This window comes from Trachypithecus francoisi, unplaced genomic scaffold, assembly GCF_009764315.1.
Source record: "Trachypithecus francoisi isolate TF-2019V2 unplaced genomic scaffold, Tfra_2.0 Lachesis_group0, whole genome shotgun sequence".
In the NCBI taxonomy this organism is placed as follows: domain Eukaryota; kingdom Metazoa; phylum Chordata; class Mammalia; order Primates; family Cercopithecidae; genus Trachypithecus; species Trachypithecus francoisi.
The window spans coordinates 118,370,891-118,394,751 of record NW_022681453.1 but is presented as its reverse complement, the minus strand read 5'-3'; the positions used below and the strand labels follow the sequence as shown (position 1 = coordinate 118,394,751).

At 38.5% G+C, this 23,861-nt stretch overlaps 1 protein-coding gene across 6 annotated transcripts in view; it reads left to right on the top strand.

Annotated features, from left to right (window-relative positions):
• PLD1 (phospholipase D1) overlaps positions 1-23,861 on the top strand; it is a 228,099-nt gene that overhangs the window by 37,234 nt on the left and 167,004 nt on the right. The window contains exon 1 of one of the 6 annotated variants that reach the window (XM_033211713.1): positions 2,267-2,449. The exons of the other annotated variants lie outside the window; for them this stretch is intronic. The gene's annotated coding sequence lies outside the window, so the exon portion shown is untranslated. Of the gene's footprint in view, positions 1-2,266; positions 2,450-23,861 lie in introns of those variants that run through there. 6 annotated transcript variants of the gene reach the window in all.

Genomic DNA, 23,861 nt, shown 5'->3' with positions numbered 1-23,861 from the left:
TTAGTTTTTTGTTTGTTTGTTTTGTTTTTTTTTTTTGAGACGGAGTCTCACTCTATTGCCCAGGCTGGAGTGCAATGGTACGATCTCGGCTCACTGCAACCTTGGCCTCCCGGGTTCAAGCGATTCTCCTGCCTTAGCCTCCTGAGTAGCTGGGATTGTAGGTGTGCGCCACTATGCCCAGCTAATTTTTGTATTTTTAGTAGAGACGGGGTTTAGACAGGGTTTCACCATGTTCGTCAGGCTGGTCTGGAGCTCCTGACTCATGATCGACCCGCCTCGGCCTCCCAAAGTGCTGGGCTTACAGGCATGAGCCCCTGCACCTGGCCTCATTTTAGTTTTAGTAATGCAGCTTGGGCTCATTTAAAAGTCATATCCTGCTATAGTCTTATTATTGCTGGGGTTTTATTAAAGAATGTAGTGTAATTTGGTGCCCGTGACTTAACTTTTCTTCGTCTTCATTAATGTTAATATTAGACATTCATTTTAGATGAATTAATTTATATGTGGCAAAAGGAAATAAATTTTTACTGAAAGATAAGAGAAATTCTGGGAATACAGTCATACAGACTGATGGAGACACAGCCCCACCAGTAGTTTATCTAGCTGAGTTGGGGATTTATTCATATTTCTTTCATTTCAAAGATTGTGTTGGTCTCCCAGGAGTGTTTTTTGAAGCTTTGTGCAGAGGAGAGATCAATATTATTTATCAGAGGATTTCTTTGGGCATGCAAATTATCATATATGTTTGCAAACCAGATCCATGTAAAAGAGATGGTTTTGAATCTAATTGCATTTTTTGCATGAGCATTTTTATATCCTCTAGAAATATATCACAATTGTGTGGAAAAATTTAATATTTAACAACATATTGTATGTGACATTAATGTGCTCGCATAGCTGATCCTTCCCTGTTTTTCTTCCAAAATCAAAGTAGTAACATTTCCCCTGAGGTTTGTTCAGCTCGCCCAGCCTTCTCTTGGTTTTGCCAGCAGGTGGGGCACTAGCTCCTTTTAAAGTCATCAGCCACATGTCTTGAGGCTCGTTTTCTTTTCCTCCAGAGGTGGAGGGGATTGTCATGCTGCCTCACTCTGAAGTGACCCCATGAGATCCTGTTGAGCCGTGACCTGGGAGTGGGTAGAGGAGGTGGGAAAGGTGTATGTTAGATCTAAAACAGTCTCCAGGATTTTCATACCTGAATTTTTTGAGCTAATGGCTTATATTTCACAGGTTTTGAGTCACTTGAATTTTACCAGTAATTCATGTAAATCAGTTTGGCAACAGGTGAATCACATTTTGCTTGGCATATGTGGTCCAATCTTATGGTTTAGGAGAAACAATAAATCTCAAAAACTGATCATTATGTTAAAATAAGTCTTATTTAAACAAAATACAAATCATGGCCACAAGCCATTAGAATTAAAACTGTTCTTGGAGTTGAGTTCTAGGGGAAATATGTATACTGTGAACACATTGTGTAAAAAGCTGAGCACAGATTCTTCTTCTTTCTTAAGCAATATGCTAGAACATTACTGACTCTGTTTTAAGATCTAACTGCTTTAAGGAATTGATTGACTACATTTTTCTAGAATGAAACAGATTTCTTACTTTGAAATCTTAGTGAGTGGTATTAAGTTCCATTTTAAAAGGCAGCTTAAAGATCCATGTTAAAAGACATGTCTTAGCTTATACATCTATTCTAAATGTAAGTGGTGAAACTGAATTATAAGAATGTTTTTAAGATTTATAGACACTAAGTCAGAATCAGAAGTTAGAAGGTTCTTTGATAAATTTTCCTGTTGAACTTATGTTAATCATTGGATTAAGTTTTTAAGCTTATTCAATGATATCTGAAAATAGTATTAGTATCTACATTTGATTCTCAGAAATGATAACTTCATATGTCCCTCTTATGCAATGTGAAATTACAGTGCTATCTGTTCCGTAACTGCCACCCAACTTGTACAATATAAAAGTCATTTCATGGCCCTAATGGAGGACAGACTGTATTCCCTAGTTTAAAGTAAATCAGTCACTTTAATGCAGTGTCTGAGGGGAGACAAGGGAGTGAGAGTTCCCTTTGTTTAAGTTTGTGTTATGGTTTTCTTGGGCAGCAAGTACAAAAGTGCAGCCTGAAGCTGTAGCTCATTCTGTATGTGGGTTTTATTTCTCACAGCAGTCCAGTGTCTATTTAACATACGGGGAGTGGTTTCAAGTTCATTACTAAAGCTTATAGGCTAAAGTGCTTTGTGGGCTTGGCTATGACTGAAGTCGCCTTGAGGGAGTCAGCCAAAACTGGGCTTTGGAACAGGAAGGCTTTCCCTGTTTATTTGGATTCTCAGGGCAGTGAGTTTTGCCACCTTTTGGCTTTCAGCTGCTTTGGAGATTGGTTTCATAGCAAGGATTCTTTCCTTAAAGTGATATGGAGCAACTATTTTCACAGGGGCACCAGGTTAGTAAATAACGTTTTGCACTTTCTGCTGCATGTGTCAGATTTTCTTTCTGAGCTAATGGTGTGATGATAGGACAAACTGGGTTGCTGCGTTCTTTTAGAAAATAATGTGAGTTCGTTTATCCTGCAGAGGTTTAGGGGGTTATGTTTCTCCTTATAATATATGCATTGTTTGACCCATATTAAATACAATTGGAAGCCAAGAGGAAATGACATATTCATATCTGTGTTGGATTTGCAATCCAGAAGTCTTGTTAGTAAATATCGGCCCCCGCCACTTTTTTTTTTTTTTTTTTTTGAGACAGGACGTTGCTCTGTCACCAAGGCTGGAGTACAGTTGAATGATCATGGCTCACTGTAGTCTCAACGTCTTGGGCTCAAGCGATCCTCCCACCTCAACCTCCTGAATAGCTGGGATTACAGGTGCATGCCACCACACCCAGCTAATTTTTTTTTTTTGTACTTTTTATAGAGACCAGGTTTTGCCATGTTGCCTAGGCTGGTCTCCAACTCCAGGGCTCAAGCGACTCGCCTGCCTTGTCCTCCCAAAGTGCTGGGATTACAGGCATGAGCCACCTTGCCCAGCCCAGTTCCTTTCTTATCATTACTTTGTGTCCTCGCACTAGACCTTCTAGGTATAAATATGATTTTATATGCAGTTGATTTTATTTTTCGAAAAGTTAAGTAGTGGAGTGTTGTGCCCCAGTTGGGGTTGTCCTCCCTCGCCACACTGGTGCATGCTTGTCTGATGCATGGTTTTTCCTCGGGCCTACTCCTTGGAGTTACAGTGAACCAGAATATCATTTTAATTGTTCTCTTTGAAAACTCTGGCACTTTTCTGGAATGCCTCATAAAATACTGGCATAAGATTTGATTCAGGCAAAATGTACAGGTGGATTAAGCCCCACTGAATTTTGTCTTCAGTTTTGCTGTTTTTATTCTCAAGTGATTCTTCAGAATACTAGATTACCCTAGGATTAAAGAACAGCTGTAAAAATGGAGTGTGACTTGTAAAACATAAAAGTATAGTTAACAGTAATTAAGAAATTAAGTCAATAGAATTAAACACAGAGGAAGACATTGTCTTCCTTAATCTCATTAATTTAAAGATCTAAAGAGCAATTCTGCCTTTGTTAATTTGCCACCAAAGCAATCTGGCATGAAATTGTTCTACAGGAGTAGTTCAATTTGGTGTTTTAAAGTTTGCAACACTTTATGAAATGTAGTTTCCCTTGCTTCCATGTTATTTTAAGGATGCTTTAGTTCAGGGTAATGTACTAGTGTTTTAAAATATGCTAATATGCTTCTGTTATTGCCATTTATTCTCCTTTTTTCCCCACTGGGAAATACAGTGTATTAGAAAGGGTCTGTTCTTTCATGTTCTTCTCTGCTTAAAAAAAATTGAGGGGGAAAGCAGACAGAAATAGGTACTTAAAAAAGATCTTTGAGGTGATATGCCAAACTTTAAGGATCCCTTTCCCATCAGTGCTAAGTTGAAGTTATAATGTTATGGCTGCATGCCATTTCGGGATTATAAAATTGACTGTATTTTATACCCCCTAAGACACAATTGTACAGCTGTGTTATTGTCCCTGCCTCTGTAGATATTTTCTTTAACAGTAAGTTTATTACATCATTTTAGCTTCCCCAAAGTGCAAAGATTGCTATGACTTTGCTAAGTTTTATATATATGCCATATATATGCTATGACTACACATATGTGCTGTTGTGCAATTATTAATTATTAAATGATATTAAATTTTAAGGAACGACTTGTCTACCTGATTGTAGCTGCCTGATGATTTTAGAGAGAAATATTAAAACATATTACTCATTGCTTACTTGTTTGTGCTTGACGGGTACAGATAAAGGTCTTTCAAACTTACATGAAACTCATTTGTAACTCGTAGATCTCAGTTTCTGTGTTCCCCAGTGCTTCACAGCTTTTCATCTACAGATGGCAACAAAGCAAAGACCACTGATTAGAAACAAAAATAATGTAGCAAAGGATTAGATAAGAGGGAAACTCCCTAAAAACCAGATTTTAGGGTTTTCCCAGAGAATATACACATTAAAATGTTTCCTCCAAATGTGGGAGAAAAAAAAAAAAAAAGGACTACAGTAGAGAGTTCAAAATCTGTAAATTTGGGATAAAGTATCTAAGCAAACCTTAGATTATTCCTGATTCTAGGTTTGGAACACACATTACATTCGCATTCTCATTCTGCTACACTGGCTTAATTTTGTTATATATTTGGTATATTTTGGCTAATGGGTATTTGCCTCATAACATACCATCTAATTTTAAGCTGAGTTTTGTGCTAATTAATTGTTATCCAACATGCTTTCTTGTTGATATTCAAAGTGATTTAGATGTCTCACACATCTCAGATGGTTTATGAACCTAGCTATGACCCAGAAGGATGTGATGCCAATTTTCTTATAAAATGAATCTGAGTTTCAAAGCTGGAGATAAATTCTTAGGCAAACTTTTTTAACTTGAATTGGCTACGCCCCAAATGTTGAGCAAGTTGCATGGCAATAGGAGATCAGGACTCTGAGGAAATAACTGAGGAACTAGGAGTAGCAGTGGTATTAGAGATGAATTTTCTGACTGTTGAACCTTGATAGATTTTCACCAGATGGACCAGTTCTGTTCACAGCCCAGATCACTCCTTGTTCTTGCGTGATCACACATAGTCTTGATCTTTGCAGCATATGGTTTGGGAGGTGCAGCTTTTGATCTGCAGTTTATAGCCTTGTCAGCTTTAAGTAAGGAGTAAAATGAACTGTGCCACATCTGCCTTTTCCAAGAACCATCCTCCTGGTTCTTGCCCCCCTCAAGAACCAGGTGCTTGTGTGCACATAGGTCTTATGGTTGTGTATCAGGAAATGTGGAAGATTATGATACCACCCACCCTAGAAATTCGCTACTTTAGTAATGTCAGTAAATATTGAACTTCCCAGAGGAATTGCAAAAGCTAAGGACAGAGTATACTCCTGGAGCTGATCTGACCACGGAGGTCCCCAGTTGCCTGTTTCATTCCAAATAACCCAATTTAAGTTTGACCTGGGATTTCTGGGGTCGTCGTACTACCCTAGTAGTAGTAATAGTCATAGCAGAAGTGGTAGAATAGTAGTAATAATAATAATAATGAACACAAAAGGCATTTCCTAAGTGCAGTCACTATTCTAAGCCCTGCCCCACCTCCTTTTTTTTTTTTTTTTTCTTTTTTGAGGCAGAGTCTCACTCTGTTACCCAGGCTGGAGGGCATTGGCACGGTCACTGCAACCTCAAACTCTTGGTCTTAAATCAGCCTCCCACCTTGGCTTCCCAAAATGCTGGGATTACAGGCATGAGCCATGTAAACAAAATGCTGGGATTACAGGCATGAGTCATGTAAACAAAACGCTGGGATTACAGGCATGAGCCATGTAAACAAAATGCTGGGATTATAGGCATGAGCCATGTTAACATGCCGGGCCTGTTCTAAGCCTTTTCCTTAATGCTCACAGCAACTTTAAGTGGTTGATTTTCTTTATTATCTCCATTTTACAGTTGAGGAAACTATCCAAGAAAGTTAGATTGACCCAAGTCAGAGCAACTAGTAAGCAGCAGTGACAGTGTTGTGCATCAGAAGGTGCTGTGGAGGGGGAAAAACTGAAAATATAATCCAATATTAGAAAAATATAAGAAAAAAATGCAACGTAAATACATTCTGGATTGTATTATATCCGATATAATCCAATATTTGTTATTGAGAAGCAACCATGTAGATACTGACATCTGTGCTGCTCTTCATTCTGAAGATGCTCCGTTGACCTACCGTCAACCAGCAAGGCAAGCCATTTGTATCCTTTCTCCACTTGGGCTGGTAAGCTTGTGTTCTGCTTTCTCACCTACTCTGCTCATGACCAGTGGCAAGAACCTGGTGACCAATGGAAGGATATAGAGGTTGCCCATGGCCTGTAAATAAGGCCAGGCCACATGGAGAATAGCCCACTGCATTGAATACTGTCTTTTAACTACTTAAGCTACTCTTGGGATTTTAGAGACTTTTTAAGGCTAAAATAATAAAACCACTAAAGCTAGGAACTTGGATTTTCTGATTGTTTAGCTTTAATTTGGCCTGTATGAGTATCCTCTTTATTTCTGCCCAGTATGACTTCCTGCTAGTAATCAAAGCTCTGGTTATTTTGTCAGTCTTGAAGGTTTTCTTAAGCTTAGTGGATAACCAAGATTATGAGATATGTATTTTTTTTAAGAGACATAAATGTGCATTTGAAAAATATTGGGCAAGGCTGAGCGCGGTGGCTCAAGCCTGTAATCCCAGCACTCTGGGAGGCCGAGACGGGCGGATCACGAGGTCAGGAGATCGAGACCATCCTGGCTAACACGGTGAAACCCCGTCTCTACTAAAAAAAAATTCAAAAAACTAGCCGGGCGAGGTGGCGGGCGCCTGTAGTCCCAGCTACTCGGGAGGCTGAGGCAGGAGAATGCCGTAAACCCGGGAGGCGGAGCTTGCAGTGAGCTGAGATCCGGCCACTGCACTCCAGCCTGGGCAACAGAGCTAGACTCTGTCTCAAAAAAAAAAAAAAGAAAAAGAAAAATATTGGGCAAATAACTTCTACACAATTTGACTAAAATTTAAACATGTGACAAATAAGTTTGGAACCTTTAACAGCATAGAACAAGATAGCCCACACAGATTAAGGAGCTAACTTAAAAGAAAGAAAAGAAACCAAACAATAAGAATTCTGAAATTTGACTGGGTAAGCACTTTCTCTTCCCAAAATCAATAGAGGAAATCACAACAGGAAAAAGTCCATAGATTTAAATTTTCTAGGTAGGAGTATAGAAGCTTTAAGTATAAAAATGTTAATCGAAGCTTTATTTATTACCATGAAAAGTTGCAAATAATAAAAACATAGAGTAGCAGAAGAAAATTGCATGATGGACCACCACAATTTTAGTTATGGAAAATTGTAATAGGAGGAAATGGTGATGATAGATCTTTAAGTTAAAATAATGGATATTAAACTATCTCTCCATCACACATCTGAATGTGTTTAAAATATACCTCTCTATGTGTGTGTTATGCTTCCAGAGACAACAGAAAGGACGATCACCTTAAGTTAATAGAGATTTAGGGGTTATTTTGAAGGTGGGATTTCTGATGATTTATATTTTCTTCTTATACTTTTCCACGTATTGGTATTTTTAAACATGATTACTTTATATTCATTTAAAAAAGGGAAAAACTATTCATGGAGAAAAAAATGAGACTATACCAACATTTAATAATATAAATAGTAGACTAGCATCACTCTTAATCTATTTAAGGTAATGGCTCTAAGATTGATTTTAATTTCCTCAAAGTTTTATATATTTAAGGTTTTCTTAAATAATTTATTACTTTTATAATAACAATTAAAATAGATTAGAAGTGACAGGTTAGAGTTGAGGTGAAATGAATTTTTGTAAAGGACAGGTTCATTTTACTTTGGAGACCAATTATATTGCTGCCCTTATACATCATGTTAGGAAACATACCTTTTTGACTTTTCTGTGTCAGGCTTAAAATTTTAATTAGGTTTATATAGCTAATTAAATTATGAAGTAGATACTTTATTTAATAAAGGATATGGAGGAAGTTCACATAAATACTTGAAACATCAGTCCAGGCAAGATTCTTTGAGGGATTTTCAATATATCCAGATGTCTGAATAACACTTCTTTGGTCTAAATGCAGTTGATGATGTGATGAAAGAGGCAAGTCAGCATACCAAGACAGTCCTTAGAAGGGATGATTTGACTGGAATGCTGAAGACAGAAGAAAACCTTAGAGTAGCTGACTTCATTCTTCCCCTTCCTCATTTTACAGATCAAGTCACTGAAACCCAAAATTATTGAGTCCTCAAGGCTACAAGGTTGTAATAGACTCGAATGGAGGCTTTTGGGGTCCTTTGATTCCCTCTCTGCTGCTCTTTATAATATTCTGCTCGTTTTCACGCACTTTAGTAGTGATGAATGAAATTTTATTTCCATTTCTTCTAGGTTGGTAAAAACTGAAAACTAACACCATTCAGAACTTACCTAATGATGTTTGAAAAAGAGGTGGTAGGCTGGTAACTGCTTCCTAGGAAGACCTACCAACTTCACTAGCATGCTCATTACTCTCATCATTGTTGTTGGAACATTTTGTTCTTGGGTACAAGCTTACTTTACACACATCTGGTTTCTATGTTTGTTCTGGAAGACAGCAGCCACATGGAGTGACTAGAGAACACTTGATACTGAGCTCTGGAAATCGTTTTTTAACAGCTTTATTGATATTGTATAATTTACAGATCATAAAGTTAAGCCCTTTAAAGTATACAATTCATTGGTTTTTCTAATATCTACAGAGTTATGTGACCATAACTATAGTTCATTTTTTGAACATTTTCATCACTCCAAAAGGAAACTTTGTATCCATCCTCTCTACCTCCCTCTTTTCCTCCCCTAGCTCTAGGCAGTTTTTCACTCTTTCTTTCTTTCTTTTCTTTTCTTTCTTTCTTTCTTTCTTTCTTTCTTTTTCTTTCTTTCTTTCTTTCTTTTCTTTTTCTTTCTTTCTTTCTTTTTTTCTTCTTTCTTTCTCTTTCTTTCTTTCTTTCTTTCTCTCTCTCTCTTTCTTGATTTGCCCATTTTGAACATCTCATTATGAATGGAATCATACAATATTTGAGAATCCTTAAAATTTTGATTTGATTTTCAAAGACAATGTAGACAAACATGACCTGGTTACTCTGCAGGCCCCATCTTCCCAACAGTGTCCTGAGTGTGAGATTAAGACCAAATGAACTCTGTCAGTGCTGTCAACTATTTTATTAGATTAAATGACTTGTGTTTGGCCTCTGGAGTGTCTAACTCTTTAACTTTTCAAAGTTAAAGAAAAGTGACTGGGTGCGGTGGCTCACACCTGTAATCCCAGCACTTTGGGAGGCCAAGGTGGGCAGATCATGAGGTCAGGAGATCGAGACCATCCTGGCTAACACAGTGAAACCCCGTCTCTACTAAAAATACAAAAAATTATCCGGGCATGGTGGCAGGCACCTGTAGTCCCAGCTACTGGGGAGGCTAAGGCAGGAGAATGGCGTGAACCTGGGAGGTGGAGCTTGCAGTGAGCCGAGATCGCGCCACTGCACTCCAGCCTGGGCGACAGAGCGAGACTCAGTCTCAATAAAAAAAAGAAAAGAAAAGTAAAGAAAAGAAAAGTACATACTCATTAGTGTAAGTCTGTTGTAGGCCATGTTGCAAAATTACTGGGTTAGACCATTGCTTATTAGTTGTGACCTTGTGCAAATTACTTGACTTCTCTAAGACTCAACTTCCTTACCTATAAAATGGGGATAATAATTGTACTTACCTTAGAGGGTTCCTGTAAGAATTAAATGAAATAGTGCATATAAAAAGCTTATCATAATGCCTGATACATTATAAGTATTAAATGAATATTAGTGATTATTATGTGTCATTGAAAATAAACTGTAGACCAGGCGCAGTGGCTCATGCCTATGATCTCAGCACTTTGAGAGCCTAGGCAAGAGGATCACTTGAGCCCAGGAGTACTAACACAATTAGGAGTGTGAAGGCATCACACTCACACTGGTGTGTGAGACTTTACCATAGATGGCAATTTGGTGTGGTATGGTGCTGGAACTCAGAGTGTGAGAATGAGTTCACCATCTCACAATATGAATAGCTACTATTTATACATATCATAAGCACTTACTATGAGCTAAGTTAGAATCCAAAATGACTCCAAAACTATGTTATCAGGTTGTAAAATTGCTTACTTAAGGCAACCAGTTTTCTTGTTAATAGTTCTGTTTTACAGAATGTTCTCACACATGTTTAACTGAAATTTATACTCTTGTAGCTGCCCCCTCACCCTCCCAAGTCTTGTAATATCTTGGAGAATCAAATGCCTAATCAGCTAGTTCTTCAGATATCTGAAAATAATGGTCATGACCCTCACTTACCTCACTTTCTTGCTCAGACATCCAGAGATACATATATTGTTCCTTAGATTACACAGTCCAACCCACCATACTCCTTCCTCTTTCCTGGAATGGGCTTTCCACTCACATGAGCTCATAAGTGGTCTTCAAGGTTCCTGTCCAGGGTGCTTTACCAGTGGCAACCTTCCCCAATGCCCAGATGTTGAGCAGCTCCTCCTCTGGGTCCCCGCTACACTTCTGTTCACACTCTAGAGAATTTGCTATGTCCTCACCCGGCCTGTGAGCCCCTGAGGGAGAGCTCTGTTTATCTTTGTGTTCCTAAACTCCATCCCAGCCCCTGACACTTAGTAGCTTCTCAATACAGTGGAAGAGGGAACTTCATCTTACTTCATGTGGATACCTAACTATATCTGGTTTTAGAGAGGTTGCACTATAAGAAATGTTTTTGGATATAAAATGTGTAGACATACCTTTGTTAACTTAGGACAGAAGAAGATAACCAAAAAGCCTATGGCTTCTCCTAGACCAAAAGTAGCACCATCTGGGGAATAAGACTGTGAAGCCCTTTCACTTGGTTACTGCACCGTTCAATTTCACTTGGTAAAACTGTCCACTAATATCCTGATGTGAGTAAGGTGCTTGTCTGTTGGACAAGGCTGATACCCACCACCTTTGCTCAGAGAAATGTAAATAAAATGATTGTAACATTTTATATATGGTTGAATGACAAAGTTCACAGTAAACTTAATACCAGTGTTCAAATGAATGCTGATAAGAAGATACAGTCCAAAGTTATGTTTCTGTATTAATCTGAGACCTTTGCAGTTTTCATGGAGTATATATATAGATTTTTTCTGAATGTGTGGATAGAGAGTTAATTTAAGAAAAAGTGTGTTAACTGGGGAAACAAAGAGGCTGGCCTGCATCTAAAGGAAAGAAAGTGGGTCTCAGCAAGGGTTTGCTGTGATTCATACAAACTGATCCACATCTTAAACGGATTAATTATGGGCCCAACTGGAACATTCTACACAGAATGAGCCCAGGTGCTGGTCATTTTATCTGGGAGTCTCAGGACTTACCACGTGCCTGCTCTGAGCACCAGACTTAATACTTTCTCACTCTGTAAATCCTAGGAAACACTGCTTCTTGATGCCTGAGTTTGAATTTGCCAGGTTTCTCCATCCAACTTGAGTCTGCCACCCTTGTGCATACTAACAGCACCAGACACCCCAGTAAAACCATCTTCTTCCCCTTGCTTTTTACTGGTTTTGCTCTGGTGGAGGTCTGGCCTAGGTCTGAAGGAGGAAGAGTCAGGTGTGGAATTCTGAAGTTGAGGTAGATGCCAGGGTGCGTTTTCTGAGACCAAGAAGGAAGCTCTTCTAGGGGAGTGCTGGCTCCGGGGAACTCAGGGACTGATGGAGCATCTCCCTTTTTAGGAAGCTCTGCATTTTCAAAGGCCTTTTAACTGTTGGATGGCTTGATGTATTAGAAAGTTAGTAACTTGCCATGGTCTGTAGAAGGAGGATCCAGACCCTGCTTTGCCTGACTATAGAGTGTGTTCCTACCACTTGCTCTGCTCCCTCCCAAGTAGCCCTGCCGTGAAGTTGGCTGATCCAAAATTCCCAGGGCTTTCTCACAAGAATAGCTGCTAGTCCAGGCAACTGCCAGCCTCTATGTGTATGTGTGTGTTTAAACTTCAATGAGGATGTATACATTTATCTTATTAAATTTTGTCTCTTTTGTTTAGCAAGGAACAACTTTGTGTATGTCCCTTTCCCCATTTTTTTACAGTGCGATTACCAGATCAAAAAGTATAAATGCTTTTCTTGCTCTTCAAATATCCTACTACATTTTCCTGAGAATGGTGTCTCCATTAACAATGCCACCAGCAAGTGAGTGCTTCAGCACAATTGTTACTAGCTTTTAATACAATCCATTACTGGTCTCATTTGGGCTGGGAACTTGGGTCTCTTGTGGAAAACTCATGCATGTGATTCTCTCCTGGAGTTCCTCAGCTCCCCCTTAAACCCCCATCCTAGGCTGACTCAGGCTGGTGTTACCCTGCCAGGTGCTCCCTTGGTAATTAACATGTGTCTCCAGGTCGTAGTGGCCTCTGGACTCCACCTTGAGCCAGACACCTTGGGCTGCACTGCCCCAGACTTTGCTCTGCTTCCCTCTCATCCTCTGACTTTGAGCATGCTCACTTCCTTCCTCTTCTGTCATTATAAAATCCTGGGTTATTTCAGGCAGTTTATAGAAATTCTCTGAAACTGGAGGATGTCTCATGACTAACAGAATAAGAGCGTTGAGAATTAAAAGCAATTATTTTTATAGAACCACAGTGGTTGAAGGAGGGATGTCTTGCAAACTTTCTAGAAGATAATACCTAGATGATTAATTAGCAAGAAATCCATTCTAATTATTCTAGTTATCACTAGATGAAGGCAGGGAAAGTGACAGCAGAAAGTGTGAAGAATGTATAATTGAAGGCATTAAGGAAAAGAACCCACCTACTAGATTTTAAATCACAAAAAGGAAAAAACTTAATAAAAGAAAGAATTTCTACCTGTATACTGTGTCATTCTTTTAGTTCTAGGAAGTATAGATTTGTAAATAATGTAATTTAAAAAAATAAATGTAATTTATTTTTAAAATGGGAATAAAGAAAAAAGTCAAATATACATCTTGGCTTCTACTGAAACCTCCTTTCATTATTTGCATGACTTTTATAAGTGGAGTTATTAGGGTTCAATAACTCTATCTTGACCCTTTTGTAACAACAATGAAATACCAGTCTTGCGTTTGCAAGCGAAATAGCAGAGCTTTTGCCTTTGGGGAAACAAGAGAAATGACAATAACCAAAGGGGACAGTAAGACTGTTCTGTTAGAACATCAGTACTGGGTTTTTGTTAAGAAAAGAAGTAAAACAGCAAGTTGCCAGACAAGCTAATTGCTAAGCAAAATGTAGATTGAATACTGGGCAAGATTTAAAAGACATCTTTGAATAAGTAAATATTAACTAAACAATTAGCAACAGATTTGATTATGCTACATGAAACAAAATGGTATGTGTATAAACACAAAGCCACGTACATACACAAACATGTAAAATATCTTTAATTTTCAGGAATGGAATTCTCTAGCTTTTCTATTATCAGGAAACTAGAAGGTTCCCTTTTCTTCTTTTTCTCCCTTTTCTGCTCCCCAAATTTCCCTTTCTGTTCTTCTACTGCTACCTACTTACCCGCTAACCATCAAGTTACCAGTATGAGGGCATAGGGTCGAGAGAATGCATTCTGGAATTAAATTAGAAGAAGAAAATTCTATGGAATTTCTCTTTCAAAGAATAAGTGTAAAATTATCTTTCTTGAATGAAAGAAAAAAATCAGTATCTTCAGTAATTAATACTAAAAATTAGTGTCTTCAGTATCTGGACATCATCAAAAATATCTTCCTTTCATTATTTGCATGACTTTTATAGGTGAAGTTGCTCAGCAAAATGAACTCTCTTGTGAGAGGACAGCTACTGTCCTGCACCTCTCAACCAAAAATGCAGGCTACCTTCTGCCTGAATAAGTCAGGCCACTTAAAAAGAAAACCATAAACCTTACTGAAAAAAACTCATTTAAATCCAGTTTAAGCTTGTTTATTGGCTTTAGTGTTGTATATGTGCTTTAAAAAATTGTATTAATATTTAAAAGGAAAAAGTGACCTTGACAGGAAGGAACTGCTGGATTGTGAAGGAAGGGGGTAATATCATACACATGTTGAGTTTTATCAGTCCACAGGGCAGCTCTACTCTGCCTGATGAGTGATTCAGTATTTGCCAAAGACTTAATGTATTTTTATTTGCTACATGATACATGCTTCCAAAGACAGGTTTGGAAATTTCAGAGAGGAGTAGAATGATAGATACCCTCCACATAGTCTCAGTTATTGCTTCTGTCATCAGTTCTCTGGGGATCTTCATAGTTCCTTTATAAATATCCATATGCCACTATCCAGGAGAAGGAAGATCCTCAGACAGCTATAGCCAGCTGGTTTTGTTCTCTCTAGGCACAACGCTTCTGTCATGTTTTCCTTCTTGGATATTCTTTCCTCCTATCATGAAGGAAGTGTTTTACTTTGGAGCTACTCTAAACCAGTGTCTCGGAAGCTGATATGCATATGGCTCACTTGGATGTCTTGTTAAAATGCGGATTCTGTGTCCGGAGTGTGGCCAAGGTTCTGCATTTCCAACAAGCTCCTGGGTGATGCCTGGGAGGCTAGGCTATGGACCACACTCTCAGTAGCAAGGATATCTAGGTTTTAATTGTCAACAATCCCAGAGAGACAGATGGTGGGGAAAGGTGAGCAATAAAACAGAGATTAAATGGAGGAGCAACATTTGTTCGTTGATCACTATGATTACTTTGGCCAGAGTCCAGTTAAGTTCAGATAGGCAGCAGTGCACATTGATTAAGAACTTGGGCCCTGCAGTCATCTTTCTGCCACCCACCAGCTGAGTCACGTGAGCACATGACCAGTCTCTCTAAACCTCAGTTTCTGAAGTTAAGACACGCAAATAATATGAAAATTTACATTTTAGAGTTACTGTGATGATTAAGTAATATAATGTTCATACTGAATAAGTGCTTGCTAACTGTTAACTATTAGTAGTAAGAATCCAGGAAGCATTTATTGAACACCTACCACATGCCTGGCATGTTAAGGTAGGGATGGAAAGATTAAAAGTCAGCTCTTTAATTTCAGAGGAGATTTAATTGGTTTATTTGAGAGTCCCCAGAGTGGAGGTAAGATCTAAAACTTTTGACTTCAGGGCCAGTGCCCTTTCAGTCCACATGCTCACTGCCTATTTCTTACATTGAGTAGCTATACAGAAACAAAGGTGGTTTCAGACCACCTTTAATTAAGTAAAATCCATGTGCTGAATCATAGTGAATTGAACATGTTCTGACTTTTAAGACCAAGTGATTTACATTTAGTTCCTGTGTTTGATCGAGGTATCTCTGAGGAGAGAAATTAAAGGACAGGTTTTCGTTTTGGTTTGTTTTGTTTCGTTTCTTTATCAGCTGAAACTTTTTCTTGGGCAACTAGAACTGAATGATATCAAAGGCAGGTATAATCAATGTTTATTCTGGTGAATCAAATTCTGAGCATATACTTGCCTTCCACTTTTGGCATCTATCTTCTGAAAGTGAAATCCTGAAAGTGATTTCAAAAGGACTCTGTTTTTACTTGAGCTAACTTCTTTTTCTAATAGAGACTAAAAAATTTGCACCCTGTGTCTTTTCCAACAAATTGCCCAGCACGAGTATGTGTGTGTGCCTTTGAGGAGCTGGGTATTCCTGCTTTGTGTCCGACTTTTGTACATTTTTTTGGAACCCTGCCTTAAAAAAGAAATGATCACTGACCCAGAATTTCTCTTTTCTTTATCTAATTGTTTTTTCTAGTTATTGAGTCTTTCATACTTTTTCTGAACTTACAATAGTTTTCTTTGTGACACATACTTTGGTAGTTTTTTAAATACGATAGTAGATCCCAGTGTGATTTCTGTGTTTGTGAAAACATAATTATCTCACTGAGGGGAGTCTTCAGAAAGAAACAGTGGAATTAAAGTAATATTCAATATAGACGTTGTTAGATTGCTTTCTTTAAGTGTTTTGACAATGTCTTTTCCCCTTTTCTTTTTAGGTATAAGCAATTTGTCTATTTTTGTTATAAGAAATGTAAAAATGATTTTTGCCTCTGGTTTTTCTGCGGTGGGATCAAGGAAAATTCCCTGCCCTTTCTTTGAACATTGATTGATTTTTACAACTCTGGTTATTATTATTCCTATGTCATTGTGGATTTTTAAAAAATCTTTATTGGGATATAATTTATAAACCATGAAATTCACCCACTGAAAGTGAACAATTCAAGGTTTTTAGTATATTGACGGAGTTGTCTTTGCAGATTTTTGCTAGCATGTTATTCCCTTCTCTTTCTACTGTGTATGCTTAAACTCCTCTGTATTCACATTTCTTTAATGAATTTTGCCACTATTTATAGTTTTGGGCAGATGTAAGTATCGTAACAATGACTTTTTAACATCTACTAACTTAAGACACATCCCGATTGCATCGTATGTTTTTATTCACTTTATATAAATGCCATTTTAATGGTGAATCAATAATCTGTCAACTATGCCTACGCATTCTTAAGCCTGGCATGTTCTTCATTACCCCTTCCATCCTTTCTTCCGCCTAAACCTCACTGTCGACACACATCCAGTTTAGCTTGTTTACCTTAAATATTGCATTGTTTCTTAAATGTGACAGACAGAATTCTGGTGGTCCCATTAAGGCATTACTTTACAGCTGAAACTCACCTGGAAATCATTGTTCCCTGTAGCAACTTTATAAAGAGAGCTGGTTTTCTGTTTAGCAGAATATAAATTTGTGATAAAATACCATAGTTTAGCTGGGTAATTTAAAATAACCAAGTAAAAGTGAGTCACTTATCCTACAAAATCATATTTGGGGCAGCCCAAACTTATCTTTATTGAAGACTTTTTAGCTCTAGGACAACAGCATCAAGACCACTCTGGGGGAAGGGAGTGTAAAGAGATAAAGTGTAAATGCCTTAACATCACTTACCTTGTACTGTATGTCCAGGTGCACTGCACCTTTTTCACTTCTTCAAACATGTCATGGTTATGGAGTTAAAATATGGTCAGATGGGAGAGATATTTAGAATTTGGCTGGATTTATTAATTGATTGGATATAGAGAGTTAGGAAAGAGAATTGCTAAGGATGAGTTCCAAAATTCTGGTTTATGCAGTTGGGTAGATGATGTTTCCAATTTTTTTCAGGAAGAAAACATAGAAAGAGGGAGTGTTTTGTGGTTAGAAGATGGTGATTTCTGTTTCGAGCATATTGAGATGCTCTATGAAATCACCCAGTGGGGAAGTTCCTAGGCAGTTACATAGACAGGTCTGAAGATCAGGACAAGGATTGCAGCTGGAAACAGTTACTGAGAGCCCAGTAGACGCTAGTGATGGGCAGTACAGAGTTGTCCTCTCTCTTCAGGGAGCTCCCAGCTTTTTAGGGGAGACAGAAGCCAAGAGGAAAGGAATGTACTCAACAGTGGTATCCCTGAGTAAAGGAAACATCAGCATGTATTTTAACCATCCATTAGAGTGGATGAGATCACCCTGGGAAATGTATAGAGTAAGAAAGAATACCAGGACCCTGAAGAATATTAGCATGTAAAATTTGAGCACAAGAAGAACAGCATCAAAGAAGACTCCATCTCAGTTGGCAGAGAGGGAGGAGGAAAACTGGAGGAGTGTGAGAACATGGAAGCCGAGGAAAGAGACCCTCAGGAAGGATGGAGTCAAGGGTTGTACAACAGAAAGATTAAGTGAGATAAGAATGGGGAAGTGTCCTTCAGATTCTGGAATATGCAGGTGGTTATGAACTTTGGAGACAGCTGTTTGGTGGAGTGTACAAATGGAGGCCAGTGACAGCAAGTTAAAGAAGGAGGAGTGATAAACTAGAAGGAGCAAGTAGACAACTTTCTTAGGAAGTTGACTTTGAAAAGGGGGTGAGAGACATAGCTGGAAAGCCCCATAAATGCCAGTCTGCGTAGTTGAGTGCTTTTTATCCAGCCGTGTTTAGAAGCCTTGGGGTAAGTGCCAAGAAGGCAGATAGTTGGTGTGGCCCAGGATTGAATTTTTTCCAGATGACTGCAAAAGAAGGACATACGAGCAGAGATTTTTGGGCAAGCAAATAGTCAGAGATGGATTGCATGCTCTCAGCTGGATGAACAGGGGTGTGAGGTCTAGAAGGAGCTGGTGGCGAGTTAACACCTTGTCGGAGATAGAGTAGTAGCTGAGTCTCAAGGGTGACCTTGGATAAAAGTTGCCTGCACAGCTGTCTCACCAGATAGGATGGAGATTTCCTGGTTTTAATAAGGAGTGAGTCACAAGGCAAATCTCTGGTCATTTTGTCATAAACCCTACATTTGAGATGTTTTGCCGCTTGGAAGAAAGATGTAATATCACTAGTATTTATGTTCATCCATCACACTGGAGGAAAATGGAAGTGTTATCTCTATTGTTCTGGTTGTATTATTTCCTTTTCTAGCTCTACTTCTTTTGTTAAAATTAGCCAGAATTGACTTATCTTCAATTCTAATGTGTAGTTTGGTTAGACACAAGGTGAGAAGACTGGTTTCGAGATACGAGATTTTGATGAGGAGAGTTTGTGGAGAATTATATACATCTGAATATGAAGGCAGTAATTTACAGGAAATGGAAAAAGCAGGGAACATGAAGTTGAGAGTTCAGGACTGAGTCTCAGACCAACAGTTTCACAGTATGACCTTAATCACTTTGAGTTATTGCTTCTTCAATGAAAAGAAGGTTAAAAATAATAGTTTCCCCTGTAGGATTATTAGGAAAATGAAGATGTATGTGTACAGAATGCTTTGTAATCCAGAAAGCATTATGCACATGTTCTTTGTGCTGCCCAAACTGTGAGCAGTTCTGAGTCTTATTCATATTCATTCATTCTCATTTGATTCATTCAGAAACAGTGACTGGGAACCCAATAGACACCAGTGACTCAGGATTTAGAGACAGCCTCTCCCTTCAGAAAACTCAGTCTTCCAGAGGAGTCAGAGACCAAGGGGAAAGGAATGTACTCAATGGACTCACTTGGATGCTATAGAAGCACTGAGAAAAAAGGCACCTAAACCAGCCTGGGCTGTCAGGGGAAGCTTTCTGGAAGAGGTGACACCTGATATGAGTCCCAATGGATGATAGGAATCAATCAGGCAAAGATGGGGTTGGAGGAAGGCAAAGCTGCAGAGGGAGCAACCTATTGGAAGGGTGAGGTTGGAGAGCATGGAGCATGTTTTGTTCAGTCCAGCTGAGCAGGGAAACCTAACACAAAAACCTTGACTATGAGTCACAGCAAGAGAGAAGCGGTAGAAGGGAACATATGTATAATTGAGATACTTGAGAATGTTTTAAGTGGTAATAGGGGAAAGCCGCAGGATCAGGAGAAGTTGATGAGGGAGTTGACTGATGAAATAATGAGAGGAGGGTTGGAAACAAGCAAAGGTGGGAGACAGGACAGGCAGAGGAGGGGCCTTCTTCCAATGTTTTGGTGGGCTGGGAAGGAGTCAAAATCACAAATAAGGTGAGGGATATTGAGAGATTCTGCCCTTAAAGCCTCCTTTGTCATGGTAAAGTGAAATGCATGAGGTTATTTTATATTCCCAGTGCCTAGCATGGTGCTCAGCACCTAGTAGGTGTTCAATAAATATCCATTGAGTGAACTATTGTCATCCTGAGAAGCTGCTTAAGAAGCTCTACAAAACAGCTGCACTGGAAAGCAAGGTAGCTTATCAATCTGGCTGGTGCACACTGACTCTCTTTCCAGTTCAGCAAAGTTTGGCAGCCTGCTTTTTAACTTACCATTTCTTGTTAGTATTGATGCAACCCATTTGCTTCTCACCCTTGGGAATGTCACAGGAGTCAGGTGTCCCGAGAATATCTCTGTTCCTTAGTACTATGCATAGGAGCAGTGGTTAAACAAAGACCAAACTAGTTCTTTCCCAGTGAGGCTGGCAACCTGTCCACACCTGTTGAGCAGAGTCTGGTTGCAGCTCAGACAAAAGCAGTTTATCCTGCCCGTCTGGTTGTCTTTCTTACACATTTCAGACGTGGTTCAAAGCTGCATTATAAAGGAAGAATCCATCCCTGAAACAGACTTGTATGGGCAAGCAGGGTGCAACAGAGGTGTGAGTTCTAGTCTCATCAATCCTTTATCTGTATGATTCTGAGCCTCTGTCTTCTCAGTGCATTGAAGAGGTTGGACCAAATGAATGCCTAGATCATCATGTGTGCCAGGCATTACAGATCAGGATTTTTATTCATTGGATTCTTCAGTCTAAAAATTGTATGCTTAGTTCTTACTCAGTGTCTGCCACCAAATATGTGCACCATACAGGTTTTGAATTGAATTGAATTGCATTAATTTATATTCTTTCTAAGACACATACACACACATAGTAAAATACTGCCCACCGGTTATATAATTCACTTCCCTCATTTAATTCATTTCTTCTCAACAAATACTAAAGATATGAGAGAGATCAGATTTGATTTCTTTCAGAGATGGCAAGATGTTAAAGCCTCTGAAGTGTGGGGTGAGAAGAACTCGGAGGTGTATGCAGCCTCAGAGAAAGTAGGCTGTGATCACGGATTAATGTTTGCCATGGAGATGCAACTGGGAAGGCTGGCCACAAGTTTCATTTATTGTTATTCTGAGTTCTCAAGGAGCTTACAGCTCAGCAAGAGGGAAAGAGCTGCAAATAGATAACTTTGGTTTAGCCAGAAAAAATGTCAGATTTGTATGACAGAGACCACAGAAATAAAAATGCACTGAGTCCCTTTTGGATTCCTTGCTAACAGCGTTCTCCTCCCTCCTCTCTTGCTAAATGTTACCATTCTTCTAAAGTTATTGTGTATCATTTCCTCAATTAGTTTTTATGTCATACTTCTGTATATATTTATCCATAGACAACATACAGGATTGTTCTATGTTTTTAAATCCTAAACAAAAACTGTAAGCCGGATTTTTCCCATCAAACTTTGTATTGACATTTATTCATGCTGATACATGTAGTTCTAATGCACTTATTTTCTCTGCTGTATATCATTCTATTTAAAACATTCATTTGCCTATTCTGTAGTAGATGGATATTTTCAGTTGTCTAATTTTCTTTATTGTGAATAGTGCTTTAGTGCCCATTTGAATATATGTCTTCTTATACCATGGGGGAGTATTTTTGTGAACATACTTATGGGAAGCATTGCTGGGCAGTAGGTTCTATCATCTTCAAGTTTACTAGATATCGTGATATAGATATGAAATTACTTTTTTTTTTTTGAGGCAGTCTCGCTGTGTTGCCAGGCTGGAGTGCAGTGGTGCGATCTCTGCTCACTGCAAGCTCCGCCTCCCAGGTTCACACCATTCTCCTGCCTCAGCCTCCCGAGGAGTAGCTGGGACTACAGGCGCCCGCCACCGCGCCCGGCTAATTTTTTTGTATTTTTGGTAGAGACGGAGTTTCACCGTGTTAGCCAGGATATTCGCGATCTCCTGATCTCATGATCCGTCCGCCTGGGCTTCCCAAAGTGCTGGGATTACAGGCGTGAGCCACCGCGCCCGGCCCATTCTTCTATATTTTATTTCAAATGTTTACATGTTTGTAGTTCATATTTAGGTCTTTAATCCTAAAAACATTTGTTGTTCACATTTGGGACTATAATATGGAAACTATTCTTATTGGAGCTTTGAGGTAGAGAACTAATTTTATTTTATATTTCTCTGAATTGCCAATAGTTTCAGCATCATGTATTAAATAGTTCATTTTTCTCCATTATTTTTTTCATTCCACTTTTGTCATATGCCAAGAACTCATATTTGAATAGGTTTGTTTGGGGGGATCCCTATTTGGTATAGTTCATCTTATCTGTGCCAATAATGTACAGTTTTATTTTTTTCAGGTTTATAATAATTATTGATCTATCTGATAGGGCAAGTCTTATCTACTTATTATAGTTTTTCTGTTACAGATTCTAGGATCATATTGTCAGGTTCTGTGAGAAATTCTTAGGAATTTGAATCAGTAGATTTCCTTTGAGGAAAAGCAACCTTTATGTACTAATTCAATACCACATTTATTGAGCTTTAGGATGTTGTTACAATCTTATGGCCTCCATTTATTTCTAATGAGAAGTTCATCATCATTAGTATGGTTCTCCTGAGCACAAGTTATTTTTCTCTGGCTGCTTTTAAAATTTAGTTTTTTCTTTACATGAAAGCAGCTTGACTTTAATGTACCTAGGTGTAATTTTCTTTGTATTTATTCCTGTTTGGGATTCACTGAACTTCGTCAACCTGTAAATTTATTTCTTTTACCAAATTTAATGAATTTTTTAATCATTATTTCTTTAAACATTTTTTTCTGCCTCATTTTCTCTCTTACCCTATCTTTCTGGGATTCAAATTATATGCCTGTTAGATTTTTAAAATATTATCACATAAAATACTGAGGCTTTGTTCATTTTTTAAAAAAAAATTTTTTCCCCTCTGTCCTTCAAATTGGATAATTTCTATTGTTCTGTCTTCAGGTTCACTGACCCTTTCTTCTGTCATTGCTATTCTGCTGTTAAGCCCATCCTGCAAATTTTTTCTTTTCTCTGGTGAGATTTTCTACTTATTCGTTCACTAAAACCATATTTTCCTTTACATCTTCGAGCATTATTATAATAGTTGTTTTAAATAATCCTTCTCAGCTAATTTCAACATGTCAGGCTTGGTCTCTACTCTTCACAATAGATCACATCTTTCTGTTTCTTCTATGTGTAATAGTTTTAGGTGACATTGTGACTGGCATGTTGTAGAGACTCTGGATTCCTTTATAATTCTTTCCAGAGTTTGGATTTTTTGTTGAGTTTAGTTTTGTTTTACAGTCATTTAACTTGCCTGGACTCAAACTGCAGACCCCATCTGTCCTGTGGTGGGCAGCAGCAGAAATATCTGTTAAAGTCATTTTAGTACTAGCTGCGTAGCTTTGGAATGTATCCCATGCCTACATAGTTCAAGCGTCAGCCTATGCAAAATTTGGGGTTGTCTCCCCCTCTGTGGCTCTCTCCTTTCTAGGATTTCTGGCCTCACTTTTCAGCTGCTGTGATAGCTGTGACGTTTGTTCTTTGGTTCTTCAAGCCAGAAATCTATGGACTTTCTGTCTGAGCTTTAGTCACTCAAGTTGACATGGTCTGGGACCAGCCCTTAGACAAAAACAATGCTGTTTCTTTCTTCCAAATATAGGTTTCCTTCCAGTTTCTGCTTGATTTTGGTTGTTTTTCAAGCAAGTTATATATATATATATATATACACACACACACACACACATACACACTATATATATAGTGTATATATAGTAGTTTTATATATATTACAGAATATGTAGTTGTTATCTGTGGGATGGTAAATCTAATAAAAGTAATACCTCTATTACTGAAAGCTAGACATTGTGATCTTGGATAATTTTTATATACAGTTTTTCATTTTGTAGTTATCACAGTTCCATGTAGGTTCTTCCCAGGGATGCTGGGTGTGGTTATTTAGTCCCTTTTATATAGGCAGTGTAGCTCTTTGAAGCTCTGGGTTGTTTTTGTAAGAGTGTCACTTCCAGGCCACTGCCTCCCATGGTTCTGGGATCTTATCTCCTAAAATTTATGTGAGGGAACAGAACTGTAATCTCAGATGCTTATCTGAGATCCAGAACCCTTTGGACCCTACAGTTCAGTTCCAGTGTGCCCATCAGACTTCAGTTTCTTCATTCTTA